Source organism: Chelonia mydas, chromosome 7, assembly GCF_015237465.2.
Source record: "Chelonia mydas isolate rCheMyd1 chromosome 7, rCheMyd1.pri.v2, whole genome shotgun sequence".
Taxonomy (NCBI): Eukaryota; Metazoa; Chordata; order Testudines; family Cheloniidae; genus Chelonia; species Chelonia mydas.
This window is the reverse complement of record NC_057853.1, coordinates 20267201-20290076: the sequence shown is the minus strand read 5'-3', so window position 1 is coordinate 20290076 and position 22876 is coordinate 20267201. Positions and strand designations below refer to the sequence as shown.

The 22876-nt window shown below is 45.3% G+C and overlaps 1 long non-coding RNA gene across 1 annotated transcript in view; it reads left to right on the top strand.

Annotated features, from left to right (window-relative positions):
- Positions 1–22602, top strand: part of LOC122466709 — a 36504-nt gene extending 13902 nt beyond the window's left edge. The window contains exons 2-5 of the long non-coding RNA XR_006292438.1: positions 4714–4716; positions 19454–19582; positions 21694–21789; positions 22045–22602. This is a non-coding gene — a long non-coding RNA (uncharacterized LOC122466709). The remainder of the gene's footprint in view (positions 1–4713; positions 4717–19453; positions 19583–21693; positions 21790–22044) is intronic.
- Positions 22603–22876: the final 274 nt, after the last annotated feature.

The following is a 22876-nucleotide window of genomic DNA, read 5'->3' as shown; positions in this document are numbered from 1 at the left end:
CTCATTTGCCTTGATAGTAGAACTTGAACCAAGCTTCAATCTTATCAAAGTCCAGCCTCAAGACCCACTTCTGCTGCGATGCCCACAAGAAATCAGCTGACGAAAGATGGCTAGGTAGAGCAGCAGTTATGGATAGCTGACATTATTCAGAATCATTAAACTGTACAATAGCTAACTTGTGTAACTACCTGATCTTATCGTTACTGGAGCTGGCTGCAGACTTTTTGATGAAACATTTTTTCAATGGAAAATGCCAGTTTGTTGGGAGAGCTTTTTTCAGGTGCAGGATGGAATTTCTGGTAAAGAGATGGCCCTACCCCAAGATAGCCTGGTGGCTAGAGACTAGGTGGGGCTGTGCGGGACCCAAGTTCAAGTCCCCGCTGGGCCTGACTCAGATCAGGGACTTAGAGCTGACCATGGGCCCTAATCACTGGCCTGTTGGCTATTCTGGGGTGGGTTTCTCTCTCTCTGTGACCAGATAGTCTCTCCAAGACCTGCCCAACCAAAGTTTTGTTAAAGAAGTGCTTTGCCTGATTTGGAGCAGGGATTTGAATGTGGGTCCTCCCCATGCCAGGTGAGTGCCCTAGTCCCCAGGTCATTGGATATTCTCTTGCTTTCTCTTTTTTTCATGAACATTGTCAAAAAGTCTTGGTTTTATTCCACATTGGAACCAGAATGAATGTTGAAACCTTTATAGAATCGTAGGACTGGAAGGGACCTTGTGAGATCATCTAGTCCAGTGGTTTTCAAAGTTTTTTTCTGGTGACCCAGTTGAAGAAAATTGTTGATGCCCACAACCCAGCGGAGCTGGGGATGGGGGGCTTGGGGTGTCGGAGGGGCTCAGGGCTGGGGCAGAGGGTTGGGGGGCGGGGGTGAGGGCCGAGGGGTGGGGCCAGGAATGAGCGGTTCAGGATGTGGGAGGGGACTCTGGGCTGGGGCAGGGGGTTGGGGTGCAGGAGGGGGTGAGGGCTCTGGCCTGGGGGTGCAGGCTCTGGGCTGGGGCCGGGAATGAGAAATTTGGGGTGCAGAAGGGGGCTTCGGGTTTGGGGGGCCTCAGGTCTGGGGCAGGGGGTTGAGGTGCAGGAGGGGGTCAGGGCTCTGGGCTGGGGATGAGGGGTTTGGGGGCCAGGAAGGGGCTGTGGGTTGGGGGGGCTCAGGGCTGGGGCAGGGGTTTTGGGGCATGGGGTTGGGGTGCAGGCTTACCTCGCACGGCTCCCAGTCGGGCTTCCTGCCTGTCCTGGTACCGAGGACCATGCTGCACCCCAGAAGTGGTCAGCAGCAGAGGCACACAAGTGGCTTCACGCGGCTCTCACTCACAGGCACGCCCCCCCCCCCCAGCTCCCATTGGCTGGGAACTGGCCAATGGGAGTGCAGAGACGGTGTTTGGGGTGGGGGCAGTGCATGGAGCCCCATGGCCTCCCCACGTAGAAGCCAAACCTGCTGCTGGCTACTTCCAGGGCGCAGCACAGTGTTAGAAGAGTTAGGGACTAGCCTTCCTTAGCCGGGCAGCATCGCCGACGGGACTTTTAACAGCCTGGTCGGCAGTGCTAATCAGAGCAGCCGCAACCCAGTGCCTGACATTCCGTGACCCAGTATTGGGTCACGACCCACAGTTTGAAAACCACTGATCTAGTCCACTGACTCTCAACCTTTCCAGACTACTGTACCCTTTTCAGGAGTCTGATTTGTCTTGTGTATCTCAAGTTTCACCTCACTTCAAAACTACTTGCTTACAAAATCAGACATAAAAATACAAACGTGTCACTGCACGCTTTCTGAAAAAATTGTTTACTTTCTCATATTTACCATATAATTATAAAATAAATCGATTGGAATGTAAATGTACTTACATTTCAGTGTATAGTACGTAGAGCAGTATAAACAAGTCATTGTCTGTATGAAATTTTAGTTTGTACTGACTTAGCTAGTGCTTTTTATGTAGCCTGTTGTAAAACTAGGCAAATATCTAGATGAGTTGATGTACCCGCAGGGATACATGTACCCACTGTTCCCTCTAAGCTGTGTGCATTTGCGCGCACACAGATCCTAAACCCTGCACACACAGCGAAACACCGTGCGCACAAAAATTTGCACAGAAGCACAGCAATTTGCACAGAAGAAATTTTTTGCGCACACAGACGGTCAAAAATTAGAGGGAACATTGCATGTACCCCGGTTGAGAACCTCTGATCTAGTCCAGTCCCCTGCACTCATGGCAGGACTAATTATTATCTAGACCATCCCTGACAGGTGTTTGTCTAACCTGCTCTTAAAAATCTCCAGTGATGGAGATTCCACAACCTCCCTGGGCAATTTATTTCCAGTGCTCAACCATCCTGACAAGAAGTTTTTCATGAAACAGAATTATTGTTTTCCAGCCAGCCCTAACCATTACCCTCTTCCTTCTCCTATTGTTTGTAATCGTTGTTTGTTGCATCTTCAGTGTGATAAGTCTGATAAAACCTGCATTTCCTCCCTACAATCAGCACTCAGCACCTCTGTGTCAAGGTGGATAAAACATCTGACTATATTACCCAGAACATATTTTGTCATGATACAATGGCCTTTGCCTTACTAAGTGCTTATACAGTGCTCAGCACGAGACCGTGCTTCTGAGCGGAGTGCTTTGGCTACTATTGTAACATCTGGGAAAATTATGTGTCACTGCCCTTCCTTATTGCTAGTCCTCTAATGGATAACAGCCTACTATTGTTACTGGCTAACAGAGTTACTCCTGTAGTTTTAAGTGGCAGAGGTCTGCAATGTGGATCTTATCGTCTTAGGTTAGAATCCTGCTGATGACCCATGCTGATGGTCATTATAACACAAATAATAATACAGTTACTAACTATAACCCCAAACAAGAACCTCACTGGAATTTGGGAATGTTCAAATACAGATCCAAACTTCACCTCTTGGACCTCTCACTATAATGGATTGAAAAAAACCCTGGATCCAAAATCTTGATCTGCCTCTGAGCTTTGTGGCTTTGGTCCCTTGTATGCTTCATGTAGTACAAAATGTATTAGCAGCTACCAGCTGCAATGGGCCTCAGCAGGAACCTTTCCCCCTACAACTCTCTGAGGAAAAGGCCATTGTATCATGACAAAATATGTTCTGGGTGATATAGTCAGATGTTTTATTCACCTTGACACAGGGGTGCTGAGTGCTGATTGTAGGGAGGAAATGCAGGTTTTATCAGACTTATCACACTGACTAAAGGTTACCCAGCTTTCCAGCCACAGACAAGCCCATTCCATTGTTCCCCCCCTCACGTTATTTGGGGCTACATTCTGTGGGAAGCACAAGTGAATTCTATAGTTCTATAGCGTCTCTGAAGAGAGGTGGCAAACGAAGAGCTAGCAAAATCCTCTTGAGGTTCATGGGGAGGAAATGAGAGAAAGCTATCCAGCACTTGCATTTTGTTCATTTAGAAGAGTTGAGATGAGGCGACACAACAGGGAATGAGGAGGAGGGGCAATCTGAATGACAGTTATCGTTTCAGTCTGGTCAGTTCTTGCACTTTTACTATGAGTCTCATGATATTTGGTGTCTTTCTTAAAGCCCCAGCTCCTGGAATCATGTTATTTTGTAAGAATCTCAGCTTTCATTTAAGAAAAGTTTCTAACCCTTTGATTGCAGAGAAAAGCTAGAAAACATTACTCCTCAATGGCTTAAAACCCAGAAGAACTCAAATATTGTTTGTTTTTATTTACAGTTTCATGATTTTTAAACCAATTTCACGAATTTTTGAGGTCTGACTCTAGAATTTTGGCCGCTTGGGGTTGGTTGCACTGTCGTTTAGCCTGCTAACCTCAACTTTTCTTTTGGAGGGCAAGAAGCAACATGGGAAAATGAACTGGTAGATGCTGTATTAAGCCTTTAGAATAGCATTTTAGTAGCTGAGTGTAGAACAAGAAATTACTGAGGAAGAGAGGCTTTGAAGAAACAGAGAGAACAAAGACTGTGCAGAGAGAGGGAGAACACATGTCAGAGTAGGGGAGAGAAGGAGAGAGACCAGAAGTGGGTGGAAATCAGAGTGGTAAAGATGAGAACATAAAGATGAGAGATACTGCCTGACACCTCTGCATTGTTAGTGGAGCTGTTGCAGCCATGCTGCTTTAGCGAAGGTTTATAACAAGTGGGGCTTGGCACTATTTTCGGAGGGTCAGTATTTTGACTATTGGTGCTTGTCATAAATGACACAGTCTCTTACCATGCCTGGGACTTTCGATGCACTAAAAAAATGTGTAAATTGCCTCTGACATTTATACAGCAGCAACAACAAAAATGTCCCCTATGTAGTGTCATTATAATGGGAAAGCTATTTTAATGCAAGTCTGCGGGGACCTGCAATGATGCTATATTTGAGTGTGAAATTATATGGGAAAACCATTTCAATGCTAGTCTGTAAAGACAATGGCATTAAAAAGTAAGATTGCACATGGGGAAACTGTTCCTGTGCAATCTGTGGGCACCAATGGCATTAATATGTGAGATATAGAGAAATTATTTCAGTGCAAACCTTCCGGGCCAAGTAACAATGGGATTGTAATGTCAGTTTACATGGAAAAATGATTTCAATGCAAGTCCACAGAGACCTGCAACAATACAATTTGGGTGTGAGATTCCATGGGAAAACCATTTCTCTACCAATGAACTGAGGTTGAATAAGGTCATTAGATAGTGATGAGAAAATTATTTGAGGCAGAGAAGGTTCATACAATAGACATAGAACAGATCCTCAGCTGCACTGAGTTTTCACTCTGCACAGCTCAAGAGAGCCAGTGAGGAGGTTGGCTGTAAGACACCTTTCCAGTTCCCCTAAGGGCTGCTTTAGTTCTAGTGGGTGATTGCAGTGATCTCCTAGAGACTGCTCTGCTGGCTGAGGAACAGGCAGAGTGCAATGCATTCTGTCCTGCCTGCCACTCCTACCTTAACTTGCCCCCTTCCCAACCCTCTGCTTGTGTGGAGGAGGTGGGGAATGCATGGCTCTCTCCAGGAAGTTCTCAGCTGTTGCTTTATAGCGGTTATTTGGGTGCTTTACTCTTTACAGCACAAAGCTACCAGAGCTGGGTTGAGGATTAAGTGCATAATTAGGGGAATTACTTTTTTTTATGCAATTTCCCTGGGTATGATAAGAGATGACCCAAAATGGAACTTTGGGTCCATCCCCACCCCCACACTTTGTGGAGATTTATATCCAGGCTTCATGATTCAAGGATATTGCTCCAGTGGGCCAAACCATAACTCTGGATTCAAACATATCCAATCTCTGGGAAAGTTTGGCCTCAGATCTAATAATCCTGGCTAAGTACTAACTCTGAAATGGGCCCAAACAAACACAAGTCCCTAGGGTAGCTGAGATTTGGATTCAGATCTGGATTTCAGAACCCACAATTCAGTTATTCAATTATATGATCTTGAAATAAGCTCTAGACTATTTATTTTAATAATTCATAACCAATGTCTTCTCTAATGTGACCTATAAGAGGCTATTAAAGTCTGTAGATGCATCTAGTACCTGTTTCATTAGTACAAAGATGGCAATTATCAGTGGCACTACAGTTTAAAGCAGTGGCTTTTCAACTGTGGTCTGTGGACCCCTGGGAGCCCTCAGACAGTCTAATATTTCCAAAGGGTTCTGCATCTCCATTCGAAATTTTTTAGGGGTCTGCAAATGAAAAAAGGTTGAAAACCACTGATTTAAAGCATTATTGGCTTATTTACCACCATAGTTCAATTAAAGTACCACCACCCCACCTAAACTGATAGCACATCGTAATCCTGCTTTGCTCAGCACGTCACTCTTAGCCCCTGCAAGACTGAAGCTTGCTAAGAAATCTGTTCACAGAGATCCATTCGTCTGCCCTAATGAACACTGTCTCCCCCCATTGCAGAGATGGGCCTGAGCTACAAAACCTACTTCTCAGCTGTTTTACATTTCAGGGGATGACGCTCATTTTAGTCACAAAGTTACTGCCTTCCAGGCAAATCTGATGTGCTCTCCTATTTATTGCTGAGTATTTACATCAAAAATAAGACTCACTGTGCTGATGTTGTAGAAGGAACTCTTTACTGAAGAGGAAGGAATCCCACAGCATTTTATGATTCCTGCATGAATAATTCTTTTTTGTCCCTCATTTTGGGACTTTGTTGTATATTGTCCCACATTGCAGCATGCCACTCCACCTACGATGGCCAGAAAGTTCAGAGCCGGGTTCAAATTTCAGGGATCTTCAGATCCCAGGTTCTATCTCTGCTTTCCAGTAGCTATTGATATTAAATCTGGGGACAGCAGTGTCAGCTAGTTTGCGTCTTGCTATAAAGAATAGCAGCAACAGGAAATGATGTCATGAGGCCAGTAGTCATGTCAACTGATTGCATTTTTTCTAGAGATTAAAACAAATTCGAATCTCTCTGCTTTACATTTCATCTGATTGATTTAAGACATGGCAGTATTCTCTTTCTGGCTTCAGGATCAGTGTGGAAATAGATTGGCAATGGAAACTGATGAACACTGGCAATAGGAGTCCAGATTCTGATCTCAATTGTGTCTGAAGTTGGGTTGATGCAGACTTGTTAGCTGTCCACATACCCAAATTTATTAAAGTCCTATTTCAGTGGGATTTTAAATTATTTTTTAAAAAAGTCATCTGCATATCATCACACTTGATTCTTTTGAGGGAATGAACATCCTGAGGCCTAATATCTAACAAATATCCCCTCTATGCTGCAGAACCCTCCCCCACTCTTGTATGGGGCAGCAAACAGCTGGGGGGAATCATATCACAGGGTTCCACCAGAACCATTCTGGCAAGGAAACTAGGGACCACCAGTGGGGACTAAGAGGCACCATAGAAGAGGCACCACTAAGAGGCCCCTTATTATGGATAGTCTTGGTCTTGGCCAGATTCCCCAAGATCTTGGAGGTTGAACACATTCTGGGGGCTGATGCCCTTGCTTCTTACCTTGTGGGAGAGGGAGCAAACCTGCTGTCCCAAAGGAAGACATTGGAAGAAACTGTATGTGGGGAACTGCAAAGAGTCCTTTCCACGAGATCTGAGCCATTGGGCCTCATTTTCATTTCCACCAAGACCAAATCTACACACAGGAATTGCACTGATTTAATGAACTCATTTCTCTAAGTTGATTTAATTATATTGATGCAACGCCCTTTTGTGGACTTGCTTAAATAGGTTTCAGAGTGCCCTGCATTGACTTAGAGAATTAAACTAACAAACAAGTCACAGCTAATGATGACTAAGCAAAGGCTTGTTGAATGAGTAACTTCCTGACATAAGGCTCTGTTACTCTGTACCACAGCCAGGGATATAATCCAGATCTACCAGCTGCCATGCCTTCACTATAAATCCACCCATTTGTTGAAGCCAATGGAGTTACTCCAGATTTACACAGCAGTGATTGAGAGCAGAATTTGGCACCTTCCCTTTAGAATTTCCTGATTCATTGGTGTTTGATTTCCCAACCTTTACAGAGCATTAATATTAATATTTTACTCAAATTAAATAATTTAATTAATAAAATAAATATTAATCTTTTAATTAAATCTTGATTTATTACCTAGTTAGTCCATTATTTTGCAAGTTGGAAAACAGTATATAAAACCTTCTATTATTGCTGAAAAGAGCAAACGAATTGTGGGATCTATTATACTTGTTAGCCTATTAGGAGAGAACAAGACAAAATCAGCTTAAACTGTAGCAAGGTAATATGGGTTAAATGTTAAACCTTTCTGTTAGGACAATTAGACTATGGAGCAAGCTGCCAAGGGTGATTGTGGAATCTGTGTAATTGGAGATCAAAGATAGACTAGACACCTATATAGTAGAGAGGACTGTGGAATAAAGAAATCACTCCTGCTGTGCATGAAGCAGGGGTATAGACTAGATGACCCGCTTTGTTGTTATTATTTATTTGTATTACTGTGGCATCTAGAACTCCGAGTCATAGACCAGATGCTATACAAACACAGTACAAAAACCAGACATTCTTTTCAACCCAAATTATTCTATATCCATTCCTATTTAAAATAAAATATCTTTGGGTTTCATAAAAAAGGAATTGCTGCCAACTTTCCCTCAAAATCCATGAATCTGATAGGTTTTCAGGATGCTGAATGGTTTATGCTTTGGTGCTAATGCACCACCATACAGTCTCCAGCAGTGTTTCTCAACCTTTTTGATACCAGAGACCGGCTTGTTGCTGCCCTAAAGCATGTCAGGAAAATGTCAGGAACTGGTGCCGGTCCACAGACTGGTTGTTGAGAAACACTGGTCTACAGCACACACACAAATTCTGCAGTCCTTTGTGCTTTTCAGACTTGGATTCCTTCTAATTTTCCAACTATGCAGCAAAGAATTTGGCTGGATGATCTGAGACTAATCAGAATGGTCTCTTCAGATTAGGCTTCTGATATTTACTGAATACCCCCACACTGGCCATCACATAGAAGTCAGACAGGCCCAATCTTTCTTTTAAAAAATGTATCTTTTTTCAAAGCTAGCATTGTGACAGAGCTTTAGGCTAATTGACGAGTGAAAATGTGTCCACAGCTATGGACAAAACACCACACAGGCAATTTTCAGTGCAAAAGAAACAAAATTCTGCATCCATCAGACACTGCTGCCTCTCATGAGGCTATGTTCATGGAGAATATACAAAACCACCACCTTAGCTGGGGTTTGTTTGTAGGAGAAAGTCTTCAGGGGTTTTTGGTTTTTTTTGGGAAGATAATATAACAAGCTAGACCCAAAAGCATACAATGCTTGAACATCATGCTGAGCTTCCACAAAGTAAAATTAATGCCACCTTCTTAAAGCCATGCACATCTTCTCTAACTCCCTTCATGACAGCTGATTGGCACCAATATCCCATCTACAGTTTACAATACCATTTTATAAACCTGACAAGGGTCACAGCTCCAGTGTGTCAGCTCATGAGGTATCTGATCTTTGCTGTCCTGAGGGTCTCCTGACTGGTCCCAGACCCCTCACACTGGCAAGTTACAAATTCTCCAACTTTGTCTATGCAGGGTCTCATGGAAAATGACATTTTTGGGGGATCATCTGGTGATAGTTTCAACATGAGAAGAGCATTGATGGGTTCTTTTAGAGAGTAAACAAGGTTACATTCAAGGCAGTGGTTCCCTGTCTTGTTTTGATTAGATCTCCTTTTGATTAGCAAAGGCCAGCCCCCAGAGTCGCTTTATGCCATGCCTGGCAGTTGCTACCATTTCTGTTCTGAGTCTCCCTCCCATCCTTGTGTATATGCTCTTTGAGTCCCTTCTTGTATAATTTTTTTCTTTTCCTATGTATTTTTATCTACCTTTTTCTTCTTCTTTGTCTTTACCCTTATTCTTTGATGACCCTCTCCCTGTTCCTTTACTCATCATAAAGCTATGTGCTGCTTGGCTTGGGGAAGGTCATCTGGTGGCGGCTGCATGGGGCCGGATTGATTGAACTCTCCTGGCTGATGTGATTACAGTGGGAGCAGAGACTCTTGAGGCCCCATGGTATTCCCTGACCATGCAGCTCTGTACCTTTGAACGGCTCCTGCTGCCAACTGCAGTGCTCATGGGAGCAGGGAGGATGGTAGGTAGCTTTCAAGGAACCCAGTACAGCTTAACTCACAGGAGTATGTTTACCCTAAGGGCTAGGAAGGATCTAGGGTCATGCAGCTGTCTCTCTACCCCATTTATGCCCCATGTGACATCACCTCCTCCAGTAAGGTGACCAAATAGCAAGTGTGGAAAATTGGGACACTTTTTTTTTCCAGGGGATGGGGGGGTGACGTTGTCTTTTATAGGCAACTAAGCCTCTAATATCGGGACGGTCACAATAATATCAGAACTTCCAGTCACCTTATCCACCACCAAACACAGACAAAGTCCCTCTTTGTGGGACAACAAAAGGGATGGGGGAGAGTGAAGAGAATTGCCTGGGGGGAGGCAGGGAGCTCCAAGTTCAGCATCTGAGACTGAGAAGCTCTGTTGTTGCTTCTGCATGTGATGTTGTCCAGTTATTAGAGCCAAGGACTGGCCGTCAGGAGTGCTGGGCTCTATTCTCTGCTCTGACAATGACTCATGAGCCCTTAGCTTGAATCACTTCACCTCTACGTGCCTTCATTTCCCCTTCTCTAAAAACAAAGATATTAATAATGAATTCCATGATTGTGAAGCATTTTGATGGCATTGGATGAAAGGTGCAATATTAGCATAAAGTGTTCTGATCATTATTATCCACTCAGTGAACACATTCAGCGGAGGCCTAAAAATGTTTATTTAAACCAGCAACACTTCGCCTGATTATTTAATCAGCCACGAATAAACCCACTTGACGCTAGAACAAAAATACTTGGGCCTGGTGCCCGAGTCATTAAAGGTCACAGCAAGGACAGATGGAGCCTCTCTCTCCAGCGGGGTCAAAGCTAGCATATAAATCTGATTAATCCCTCTGACAGCCAGGTGGCAGACCTACATAAGAAACCCAGATGCTAGCACATCACAGCTTTTCGAAACCCTAAAAGACAGGTCAAATTGTCATAGGCAGTAGGGAAGGGTCTATAAGCTAGTCCAGAAATGGCTCAAACACTGGACAATACAGGGGGCTGCATTCAGCTGAGTCTGTAGGTTCAAAGTACGTTCCCTAGCTCTTTCATAATCTGAACAATCTTGTAAGAGAGAGACCTTCCCATAGACCCATAGATATCTGCACCCAAACACACCGGCTCCCCCAGGTTGGGTTCACCCCAGGCCAGGCTGTGAGGATGACTGATGGTTTGAGAACCACTGGGCTAAATTATGCCACATAAGAGGCAGAGCTGGGCTGGTCGGGAGTTGGAGTTTGCTGTCGGAGCAGCAGTACCTGTGCGAAGCCTTCTAGGTGCTGGGGAAAGTGAAGTAATTCTTACCGCACTTACAGTGCTGGTCAGTGCTCAGGATGCTGGGGTCTAGCTATGCCCAGCCACATGCAGACACTCCCCCTTGGGTTTGGTCAGCTCTAGCTGTCTTTCCACTCTCCTCATTCACTGGAGCTCTGGGGGCTAAATTATAGCTGCCTTATGTGTACAATAATTGCACAAGCTCTGAGAGTTATACTCATTCATGATGACATCTCATGCAGTGGGCAACAGCCCAGAATGTTTGAAGGTTTGAAGGCCAAATTTGAGGGTAGGGTGGAGAGATGCAGCCGCTGCTCCGTAGACCCATGCCAGGTTCAGCCTGAACTCCCTGTCTTGAGCTAGTAACCTTCTGTTTCCTGGCTTTCTCTGAAGGGAAAGGTCTGCCTTTCCAATCCTTGCATACCAGTCCAGCTGCTCCCAGCAGGAGCTTGTTACATACCAATACACTGTCAAAAGGTTCTCTCAGGCAGATTAAATTGTCTGTTTGGAGCAAAAGGAAAAAAGAAATGAGAACTTGCAAGCACAGAAGAACTGCAGTCAGGAATCACAAGGTGCAATTAGCATTTGGAATGAGTATTCTTCCTTCCCCTCCTGCTGCTACAAGAGACCTACAGTACGTTCCCAGTGGGCGCCCAGCCTGCAGCCCTGACTCATATAAAAGTGGCCCCACTTGGGTGAATTAAGCCTGGAGGAACAGTCCCTAAATGCATGTAGAGAAAAGACAGCTACTGTAAGCTTCACAAAACAAGCTGAATGAACTGTGAGCCCTGGAAATTCTAAATTATTCAGTGAAGGTGCTAATGAAATGTATGTGTGTGTACGTGTGTGCGCGGGCATATGAGTGTTATGTGAATGTATGTGCATGTAGGGGGTGCAGATTGTTGATCCAATCATGCACACCACAAATCCCCTTTGAAGCGAATGGGAGTTTCATGGTTCACAAGGAATGTAGGATCTGGCCATCGCTGAGATCCATGAGGGAATCACAGGAGATTGGCATTTTCATGGAGATGTACAGCATCTGCAGGAATTGTGTAACCTGCAAAGTCTCATGGAAAATGACACTCTGAAAATGATGCAACTTTTGAGCCTAAATTCTCTAGCACAGACTTCAGAATACTGGGCATAAATATACCCTTAGAAACACGGGTATAACTCAGGAGCCCAGTTCTACCCTCAGATAAAAAGGTGCAGCTTTCATTGGTTTCAATAAGGATTAAAACCAGGTATCTGACGACAAAATTAGGTCCCTTGTGTTGGACATTTGTCAGCATTAATACCAGAGTGCTCCTGCAGGACAATTACTATTTGTCTGCACTCTGTGTTTACGGCTTTTGATTTAAATTCACAACCTCACAGGGAGATCTGTGTTCTTGTGGGATCCTGTACCTTCAGGCAGGACACAAATGACTGCTTCTGTAAATGTGCTTCTGTGTGAGTGTACCTGTGTGGATGGTACCTATAAAGGTCTGGGGAAAAGGCTGTCATCCCCTTTGATGAGCAGAATGCAGATGGGGTAAGGATGAAAGGAAATGGAGTTGGATATTAACCCACTTATGGCCACCAGAGGTGGGTTTTGCCCTGTGCATTGAACACCAGTGTTGGACTGATTAATCGCATGATTTCCTCCTTACTGTGGTTGAGAAATAGCACATACCAAGCAATGCAGAAGGAAAAGTTGCAAGTGAGCTTTTGTTTCGCTATGCACTAATTCTCTTCTCCATTCCCCTTGCAGTGAACTCCAACTATATAGAGTGTTTTCTGTGTTATCTACTGTATGTGCTGGGAGACTGGAAGCAAAACAAACATTTTGTGTCAAGGGCTAAGGAGGCTAGGAGTATTTTCTATTCCAGCAAAGAATCCTGTGATTTAATCAAGCCCAGAACAGGACCTTGCAACACTGTGCAGCAAAATATTCACATTATGCACAGACTTTTCAGGCATGTGAGGAAAAGGAGACTAACTTCCCTTCCTCCCCCTCATCCTCCTGCCCCCAGATTCAGTGAGTTATGGGTAATTAATGGGTAATCAATATTAACCACAAGGGGTAAGGAATGCAAGTCAAAATAGGGACAGAACAGATTAAAGAATATTTAGATAAATTAGATGTATTCAAGTCAGCAGGGCCTGTGAAATTCATCCTAAGGTACTTAAGGAACTAGCTGAAGCAATCTTGTAACCATTAGCAATTATCTTCAGGAACTTGTGGAGGCTGACTGAGGTCCCAGAGGACTGGAGAAGGGCAAACATAATATCTATCTTTAAAAACAGGAACAAAGAGGACCTGGGAAATTATAGACCAGTCACCCTAACTTTAATACCTGGAAAGATGCTGGAACAAATTAAACAATCAGTTTGTAAGCATCTGGAGGATAACAGGGTTATAATGAATAGGCAGCGTGGATTTGTCAAGAATAATTCATGCCAAACCAACCTAATTTCCTTCTTTGACATGGTTACTGGCGTAATGGATAAGGGGAAAGCTGCAGATGTGATATATCTTGATTTTTAAGGCTTTTAACAGAGTCCTACATAACGGTATCATAAACAAACAAGGAAAATGTGGTCTAGATAGAATTACTATAAGGTGCATGCACAACTGGTTGAAAGAGAGTAGTTATCAATGGTTCACTGTTGAACTGAGAGGGAGTATCTAGTGACGTACCACAGGGGTCAGTCCTGAGTCTGGCACTATTCAATATTTTCATTTATGACTTGGATAATGGAGTGGAGAGAATGCTTATAAAATTTTCAGATGACACTCTTACATTTTGGGGTGCTAGCCAAACCAGTGAGGGGTTTTGTCACTGCCTGCCCTGCAACCTTGGGTGCTTTGCAATGCTTTGCTTTGGTAGCTCCCAACCAGCCTACCAGCATGCAGGTCACACCCTGAGTGTCTGTGTGCTGTGCAGCCAGCCCTGGTTTAGCAGCTCTGACCCCAAGAGCCCCACTCTGGCTTCTACCAGCCTTGGTTACAACCAGCAGGGTCACCCCCAACACACCCCAGTCCCACACTTTCCCCAAACCACGTGCTCTGCAATCTCGAGCTCTTTACTGGACAGTTCAGAGAAACAATATGGTTTGTTTGCTCCTCTAAAGAGACAAAACACATCACAGCTTAATAACTTAACTGGGGGTAAATACACCCTTCCCTTTAAACACAGCACTGAGTTGGTTTAAGGTAAAAATGAAATAAATTTCTTAACAAAATATACATAGGGTTAAGAGAGTTAAAGTGTAAGGAATGGATGTAGAAAGAGATACAAGTAAAATAAAACCAAATATGCATCTAAAAGTCTAAAACTTAATCTAGCAAGATACAGGCTTTGTTCAAGATGGCTTCTCTCCTCAGTCATGCTTCTTCTCAGCCATGGCTATCTTTCCCTCAGCCAGGACCTTCCACAAAAATACAAGATGCTGGCTTCTCTTGTCTTCTTTGCCTAAGGAGGTTTCTCTCCTATATTCTGTTCCAGAGACTTCAAACTGCCCCCCACCTTGGTTGTAGGAGCCATCTTTCTCAGTTTTCAAGAGCTCTGTTCCCTGGTGTCTGTCTCATGATGGATGCCAAAGGTGGCTTCTGTCCTTGCTTATATGTTCCAATGTTCAATGAACTTGTTTCAAAAAGCAGGATCAACTCATGTTGTTCTTCCCTTCCTGTGGGCTTCCCCATCCCCTGGTAGGATTTCTATGTAAATGGGGCTTCCATTGTTTCTGATTTCACCATGATTAATTTACACAGAAGACAGGTAGATAGCTGTGACCTTCCCTTCTGTTGGGGTAGACTGTACAGCCCAATAGGAATGAGATTCCATAAATCCTTATGCAGTGTACTATATACCTTTCACAATGATTTTAATCACCAGTCTGTCATTAGCTTTCAGAAAAGACCTTACTCTATACACTTTTATAATACAGTAATATTGTATACAATCAGTTGATTCAATTGCTCATCACTTGATATTGAGGTCTCCTGTCTTTATAGACCAGTGAACCTTTGACATGGTTACCCCTCAAAGTAAAGTGTATTCAAGCAGGGAGGAAGCATGGATTCTGGTGGTGAAGGAGGGTCCATACTCTTTTCCCCCCACCACTTATGTTTGCTAAAATGCAAATTGTTCTGTTCCCTGCCATCTACACCCCTGCTGTCTTGATGATCCTGTTTACTACTTACCTGTAAATTTGGACCTTCGTTGTCTTTGAGTGACTATCAGGCTGGTCAGAGAATCAAATATACATTCCTTTGTCTGTGGGCTGGTCTACACTAGGAAATTAGGTAGGTATAACTGTCACTCAGGGATGTGAAAAATCCACACTCCGAACGATGCAGTTAAATTAACCTAATCCTGGTGTAGACAGCGCTAGGTTGACAGGAGAATTCTCCCATCAACCTAGCTACTGTCTCTTGGTGAGGTGGATTACTGAGTAGTCCTGGGTTTTTCTTTGCTGTGTAGACATACCCTCAGTGTAGAAAAGCCTTCAGACAAAGCTGCCACTGAAATCAAAGGGAATATGACTGCCCAAAGACCATGTGATTTGATTTATTGACCTCAGTGATAGCTTTCCCCAGGGAAGGATTTGGCCCACAGAAAACAAAGGTCTAGAGGTTAAATACAAACTTATAAAGCAGCGATCCAGAAATAGCATCATGCGTCATAGTCCCCTCTGCTGATCGTGCAGCTACCCACACACCAGATGGACCCTGGGAGTTGAGAGATCAGCTGCTTGTGATGCATGTATTGTGTCCTTCTAAGAGGTTTGGGTTGTCTGGGCTGGCATTCAGTATAACAGTATGGACCGATGGGAGCATCTCTGCCTTCCGCTGTCCATGTTCTGCCAGAAAAAGAATTTGTGAGAATATGTTACACTGGCACTAGGAGTTTTCATATGGTCCAAGACAAGCAGATAGCAACTCCAGGACCTGCTGGAAATGGATGTCATAGAGCACCAAAATACTGAGCATGGGCTGGGGGGCTGAGTTCAGAGTGATCGTGTGTGTGTCTATGGCATGGGTAATGGAACTGGGACCTGGGCTTTGGATGCATATCAGAAGGATTAGTCATGAAGCATGAGGAGTTTATGCTGCCCTGGAAGAGTTTTCTGGTTTTTTTGGTCATATCTACTCCCAGAGGCAGAAGCTGCCGGGTAGACGAGGAGCAGACCAGTTGGTATAATGGTGGGGGGCGGGGGGTAAGGGAACGGACCCTGACAATGTCAAGCATCTATTTCTTAGGGACACAGTCTGTTGGCAAGAGGACTATGGGAACTTGGATCTGGCTGCACCTTTACTAAAGCTGAATGGTATTGACGGGGCAATGTCATGCCTCTTCAGTTTCATTAGGGTAGAGAATGGGAATTTCCTTTGCTCCTTCTAACTCCCTTAGCAACTGTTGACTGCTTGTCATTTCCCCATCTGCAGCCTCCTCCACTTGTATCATGAATGAAGTAGCAGGAGACAGAGCACCAGTCTCACCCACGCAGACACCTAATGCATTTGCCTCCTTATCTGACATCCATGGTCCCAAGAAGTGGGAATCCCAGGGGTTCTTCCCACACTCTGGTCCTGACCCAGACTTATGAGTGATGCTGCCAACTTTGCTAACTACAAATTTCTTTATTTTTTCTCCTTGGCAGTGATTTCCAAATGAGAAGGGGACCGTGGGAATCAAGTGGTTGGCTCAAGGGACTAGGAGTCAGGAGACCTGGATTCTATTTGCAGCTGAGCTACAGACTGTGTGAACCTGGGCAAGATCGGCTATGGCTACACTAGCATTTATGTCGGTAAAACTTTTGTTGGTCCGGGGTGTGAAAAAAACACTGCCCTGACAGACAAAAGTTTTACTGACAAAAGCGCTGGTGTGGACAGCGCTGTGCTGGTAGGAGACGCTCTCCTGCCGACATAGCTACTTCTGCTTGTTAGTTTAATTATCCTGCTGGCATAGAGCAACTACACAGGAGACCTTACAGCAGCACAGCTGCAACTGTGCAGCTGTGCCCCTGTAAGGTCTGTAGTGTAGACGTAGCCTTAACTTCTCCATATCTGCTTCCCCATCTTTGTAAAGTGATTTCAGATCCTTGGTGAAAGGAGACATATACCTTTTGGTGCTCTGTAAGCGCAAGATAGTCGTATTCATTTGGAGCCAAACTCTGAAGTCCCCACCCCTTACTTACTCGATCCTTACTTAGGCAAACAAGCCATTAACTTCCATTTGGAGTTTTGCCAGTGTAAGTACTGAGTAAAGGCTTCAGGGTTGTGCCCAGAGCTACTACTTAACTGTAATGTAGCCCTTTTCATCTTCAAAGCACTATACAAACATTAACAAATTAATGTATTCAGGAGGAGCCTCTGCTTCTGCTCAGCTAAGTTTGTGTTTCAGCTGAGTTGATTTCACCCTATGGATTTAAAACGGCCAAGGTTGACTGATATGGCTGATACCTAATAGCACATCAGGGTTGGAGGCGGAGGGAGTGTTCTGGGAAAGCTACAGTATCAGCTTTGCCTCTCTAAGAAGGTCTCAAGTGATCCTGAGCCTCACCCTGGAGTCCAATGTCCACTTCCCGACAAAACTGGGGATGTCTGTGTTGTTTAATTCAGATGCCACCGTCGCACCACTGAACTTTAATCCTTTTTGCCTTTGTCCCTTCTCCCTTCTTCTGGTTGGACTCTCGCCCACTGTTCTTCAAGGACAGGGCAGATTCCAAGGCTCTTGGAAATGCAAATGATATCATCTGGCCCTGTGGGTCCTGCAGCAAGTTACTATCCTTCCATGTGATACAGTTTCAGCCTTCCTGCTCTCATTGACAGTAAAGCTATATAGATGAACAGATGGGAGGGATACGATGGCAGGACTCTAAGCTGACAGCTGCTTTGCCATTATAAATCTGGAATGCGATTTGAGGGTTCTAAGATACTTAGTGGTAGGGCCTTAGTGTGGGGAAAATATACCAAGTAGGTCAGACCATGCACAAAAGACAGAATAAATGCAGGGGAGAGACTGCTGCATGCTGTGGTAGTTCTGTCATTTCATCACTAGGTTTGGGTTTTAATGTAATTCTTGTGCTATTTTGATCATTCATTTTTTAGCTCCTGCTTTTTCTGCCATTCGTCTCTTTGCTTCATTCTTTGTGTGAAGCTTATAAACCCGAGTGCTCATGACATGGTAATTCCCATTTCTGATCTACTTAGATACTTACCATATATGGCCCCTACTGCTGTAGTGTCGGACGACCTTACAAACTTAATGGATCTATCCTGGGAAGACTCCTGTGAGATAGGGGAGTGTTAATATCCCTTTTAATGGGTAGGGAACTGAGGCACAGAGAGATTCAGTGATTTGCCCAGGAAATCTGTGACAGAGCTGGGAATCAAATCCAGAGTTCCAGGCTAGTCCTTTTACCACAAGAACACCCTTCCTCCCTGGAAGTACCTGAAATTTAGAGTGAGGCTGAGTGTGGCCAGGCCCAGTGCCAGCTTCACTTCATCCACAGAACCAATCAGGGGCAGTGGGATGGGGAGGCTGAGGCGGGTTAGACAAAAAATTGAGGGGGTTGTGCCTCCCCTCACCACAAGGCCCTGCCCCTTTGCAGTGTGGGATGGCTGCTGCACTAGCTGATGCCATGGTGCGAGCAGCCACAGTCCTCCCCCATCTCCTTCTTCTGCTGCTGCTCAGGGCCCCGGGGCTGCAGTTGCTCCTGAGCTCCCCTCCACTCTTTGACTGTTTGCAGCTGGTAAGAAATGGCCTGGTGGGGGGACCCGGCTCTGGGGCCAGCGGTGCAACCAGGGAACGGTGATAGCAGGGGGCGGGGCCCAGGAGCCCAGGCCGAAGCAGGTCAGTCTGGGCCGCTGTGGGGAGTCTTGCACCTTCCACCTGCCCTGGGTGGCGCACTCAAGTGGGCGGGGACACAGGCTGGGGGGCTGCTCTCCCCCCACCCACCTGGGTTTATTCCTGCGCTGCTGCTGGTGGCATCGCTGCCTTTAGAGCTGGGCACCTAGCCAGCAGCCACAGCTGTCTCTGCTCTGCCTTCGGAGGTGGGTGGCCAGAGAGTGGCGGCTGCTATGGGATGACTATGGGAGGGCTAAGGCAAATTTTGGGGTGGCTATCAGTCCGCACAAGGCCCCCCCACACTGCCTCTGTAACCAATGCACCTCAACCCTGACTTGTAATACTCCTGCATAGTCCAGCTCTGTGGTCCCTTCTTCCATAGCTCTGCCAATGCAGCTCAACCTAGTCTCAGTGCCAGCTGCAAGTCTAACCCTGGAGTTCACACAACTCTACCCATGCACTTCAGTCTTGACCTGCACCACTCCCTGATATGCCAGTCCTACGCCTGTCCAGCACAGAGACTGCAGTTCTTGCCAAACTGCTGTGCTCATCATACGGAAGAAGGCAAGGACACATGGTATGGGTTTAAACCAGGGTGCAACTTTAGTGTTCAAATTATGCCCAAGGTTCCCATCAGGGAATAGCCCAGTGCAGTCACTCAGAGCTCATTGATCCTTTGCCAGTTCTCTGCTATGGGATTCCTTCTATAGACTGAAAAAATGAAGCAAATATGGTGCCAAAAGAATTGTAAATCGCACCCGGCAGGGTCTCAGAATGTCAACAATGGAAAGCTTTACTGGATATATGGGCTGCCAGTTCACATCAATAGAACTATTGGGGTGAGTGCTTTTCACAGGAGGATCACAGGTGCGTCTTGCAATATCTTCTTCATTTGCAAAGCTTTCTTTAACTTCAGTTCCTGTTTCATCATTTCTGATGCCAATTTCCAACTTCCATTGGTGGCAACAAACAGTGGGATAATGTCTGGTGGTGCATTTTGAACTGAAATGATGAGTTACGCAGGGTTCCCTCTAATTTTTCCCACGCATGTGCGGAATGAATTTTGTTATGTGCACCAATATGGAGGTGATGTGTGACACATCAGCTCCATATTGGTGCACATAACAAAATTCATGTGGTGGGGGTGGGGGTGGGGCTGAGGGTTTGGAGTGTGGGAAGAGGGCTCAGGCAGAAGATTAGGGTGTGGGGGGGAGTGAGGGCTCTGGGGTGGGGCTGGGGATGAGGGGCTCAGGGCTCCAGATGGGGGTGCGACTCTGGAGTGGGGCTGGGGATGAAGGGTTTGGGGTGCAGGCTGCCCAGGGGCTACGGTGGGGAGAGAGGACTCCCCCCAGCTCTCTCCCCCCACAGCAGCACATGGGCTTGGAGGAGGGAGGGAGAGGCACCTCTCCCCGCCGCAGCAGGTCCATGCTGTGGCAGAGGCATCTCTCCCTGCTGCAGCCTTGAGCCCCTGTGCGGGGCTTAATAGACAGCTGTGCAGCTTAGAGGGAACTTAGGTTACAGGCCTCATGCTTAGGCATGCCTGAGATAGGAGGATTTGTGAATTTCTGGTCATCTTCTCCCCTCATATCATGATGTATTTTTAACATCAAAACAATGATGATAATAAAAGGACCCAAATGATCTTTATTCTTGATCTTAGGAAATAGGAATTGCCATACTACATCAGCCCATTAACCCATGACATTCAATAAGGACAAATGCAAAGTACTCCACTTAGGAAGGAGCAATCAGTTGCACACATACAAAATGGGAAATGACTGCCCAGGAAGGAGTACTGCAGAAAGAGATCTGGGTGTCACAGTGGATCACAAGCTAAATATGAGTCAACATTGTGTTACAAAATGTCCAATGGTGGTGTGGTGGGTCCCACACTTTTCCTGGTGGGGGGCTAAGATGCCACCCCTTGTCCCTGCTCTTGGGGCCCTGCTAGTGGCTCAGGAAGGTGGTAGAGGAGGGAAGTAGGGGAGGGGTCTGGGTTTGCTCCTCACCCTGAGCCTCAGCCCCTCTGGGTTTCTTACCCTCTTCCCCCTTGGGTAGAGCTACCCTTGGGCCTTGACGCTGCAGGAGGGAGTCTCCCTTCCTTTGGTTCTGTGGTCTTTCAAGTCCCAGCAACACACCTCCAAACTCCAGTCCTCTCTCCTTCCTCACAAACCCTGACTGCCTGAAGCAGGCGGTTTTATTAGGTTCCTGACAGGGCCTTAATTCACACAGGTGCTCCAATGAACCTGTAGCAACCCTCCCTAGTCTACAAGGAACCACGCCTTAATTAGCTAAGGGCTTATATATTTCCCCTCTCTCACTGCTCCCTGGCCCTGCTGTATTACAAATGTAACACTGTTGCAAAAAAAATAGCAAACCTCATTCTGGGATGTATTAGCAGGAGTGTTGTAAACAAGACATGAGAAGTAATTCTTCTGCTCTACTCTGTGCTGCTAAGGCTTCAGCTGGAGTATTGTGTCCAGTTCTGGGCACCACATTTCAGGAAAGATGTGAACAAATTGGAGAAAGTCCAGAGAAGAGTAACAAAAATAATTAAAGGTCTAGAAAACATGACCTATGAGGGAAGATGGAAAAAATTGGGTTTGTTCAGTCTGGAGAAGGGAAGACTGAAAGGGGACAGTAATCTGCTGGCAGGCCGTGAGGCAGTTTGTTTTCATTGACCGTCCGCAGGCACGGCCACCTGCAGCTCCCAGTGGCCGTGGTTCGCTCAAGTCATCCAAAATGGACTTCAGTTAAAAATCCAGAGCATGTTTCAAGCTCTGAAAATGTCTGGAGTCATTTCCTGATGAGCATTACTCCTGCAAAACCAAGGAACGGCCACTGCAGTGTAAACATACAAATACAGCTGAGGCCTTTGCATGCCTCTTTGCATTAAAGAACAGCAGGTGGTGCCAAACCTTGCCACCCACCAATAAATAGGCTTTTTCAGATATTCAAGAGGTTCAAAGAACGCTTCACTGCAAATCTGCATCAAATGTACCTCAGTGGTGACACCTCCTTAAAAGGCTAATCCAGCTGACCAAATGTAAGTGTTCATCCTCATTACTCAGAAAAAAATCTAAAAGATGTTGTCAGCTGCTCTGAAAGTTTGGGTACAAATTCATAAGCAGTTAAACTAACTCTGAATTACAAATGTTTGGAATCCACAAAAACCAATCGCATGTCCCGGAGCAACCTCAGAGTGGAGATGATGTCGATATAACCAGAATAATTCCAGAACCTCTTCTAATTGCTTGAAATAGCATCCACTTATCCAGACTCTCCCTCTGCCTCCCATTAGGAAGAAGATATTTTACCATCACGCATCACGTGAAAGATCCATATCAAACTAGAACGGGTAAAGCCCTAGCAAATATACTAAAGGACACAATCCTGCACTGGCCAGGGAGATACAGAAGATTACCAAATTGGTCATTTCCACTTTCCATTTCTGAAGCACATGGGCCTGATTCTGCTCCCACTTACATGGGTATTACCTGTGTCATTCCACCGACATCCAGGGATTACTCCCAAATGACACCAAGGCGAGAGGAAGAATGGTCTTGTGGGAAAGGCTATAGTCTAGCATTTAGGAGGTGGAGGTTCAATTTCTCATTCTGCCACAGCTGTCCTGTGTGAACAAATCATTTATCCCTCTGAGCCTCAGTTCCCCATCTGTAAAATGAGGACCATAAACTCCCTTTCTCACGCCCTTTCTCTATTAGAGCATAAGCTCTTTGGGGGCAGGGACTGTCTCTTGCCCTGTGTTTGCATAATGCTTAGCACCCTGAAACGCTGCTCGTGGTTGGAGCTACTATGATACAAATAATAATTATCAGAATCAGGCCCCATGATTCCTTATCCACTTATGAAAAAATGATATGCTTCAATTTCCCTTTTGTGCCATCCTTGTAATTTCCCCTGTCCCTTCCACTAATTATCAAAGCTATTTTTGTCAAGATATGATTTGTTTTTTCTCTCTCTGAGACCATCTTCTTCTCCTGCTTGATCTTGCACTAAATTCAGAGGAACAAATTCTGCCTTCAGTTGAACCTGTGCAAATCTAGAATAGTGCCATTCACTTCAATGGATTCGCTCAGGGTTTGCATTGTTATAATTGAGAGGTGAATCTG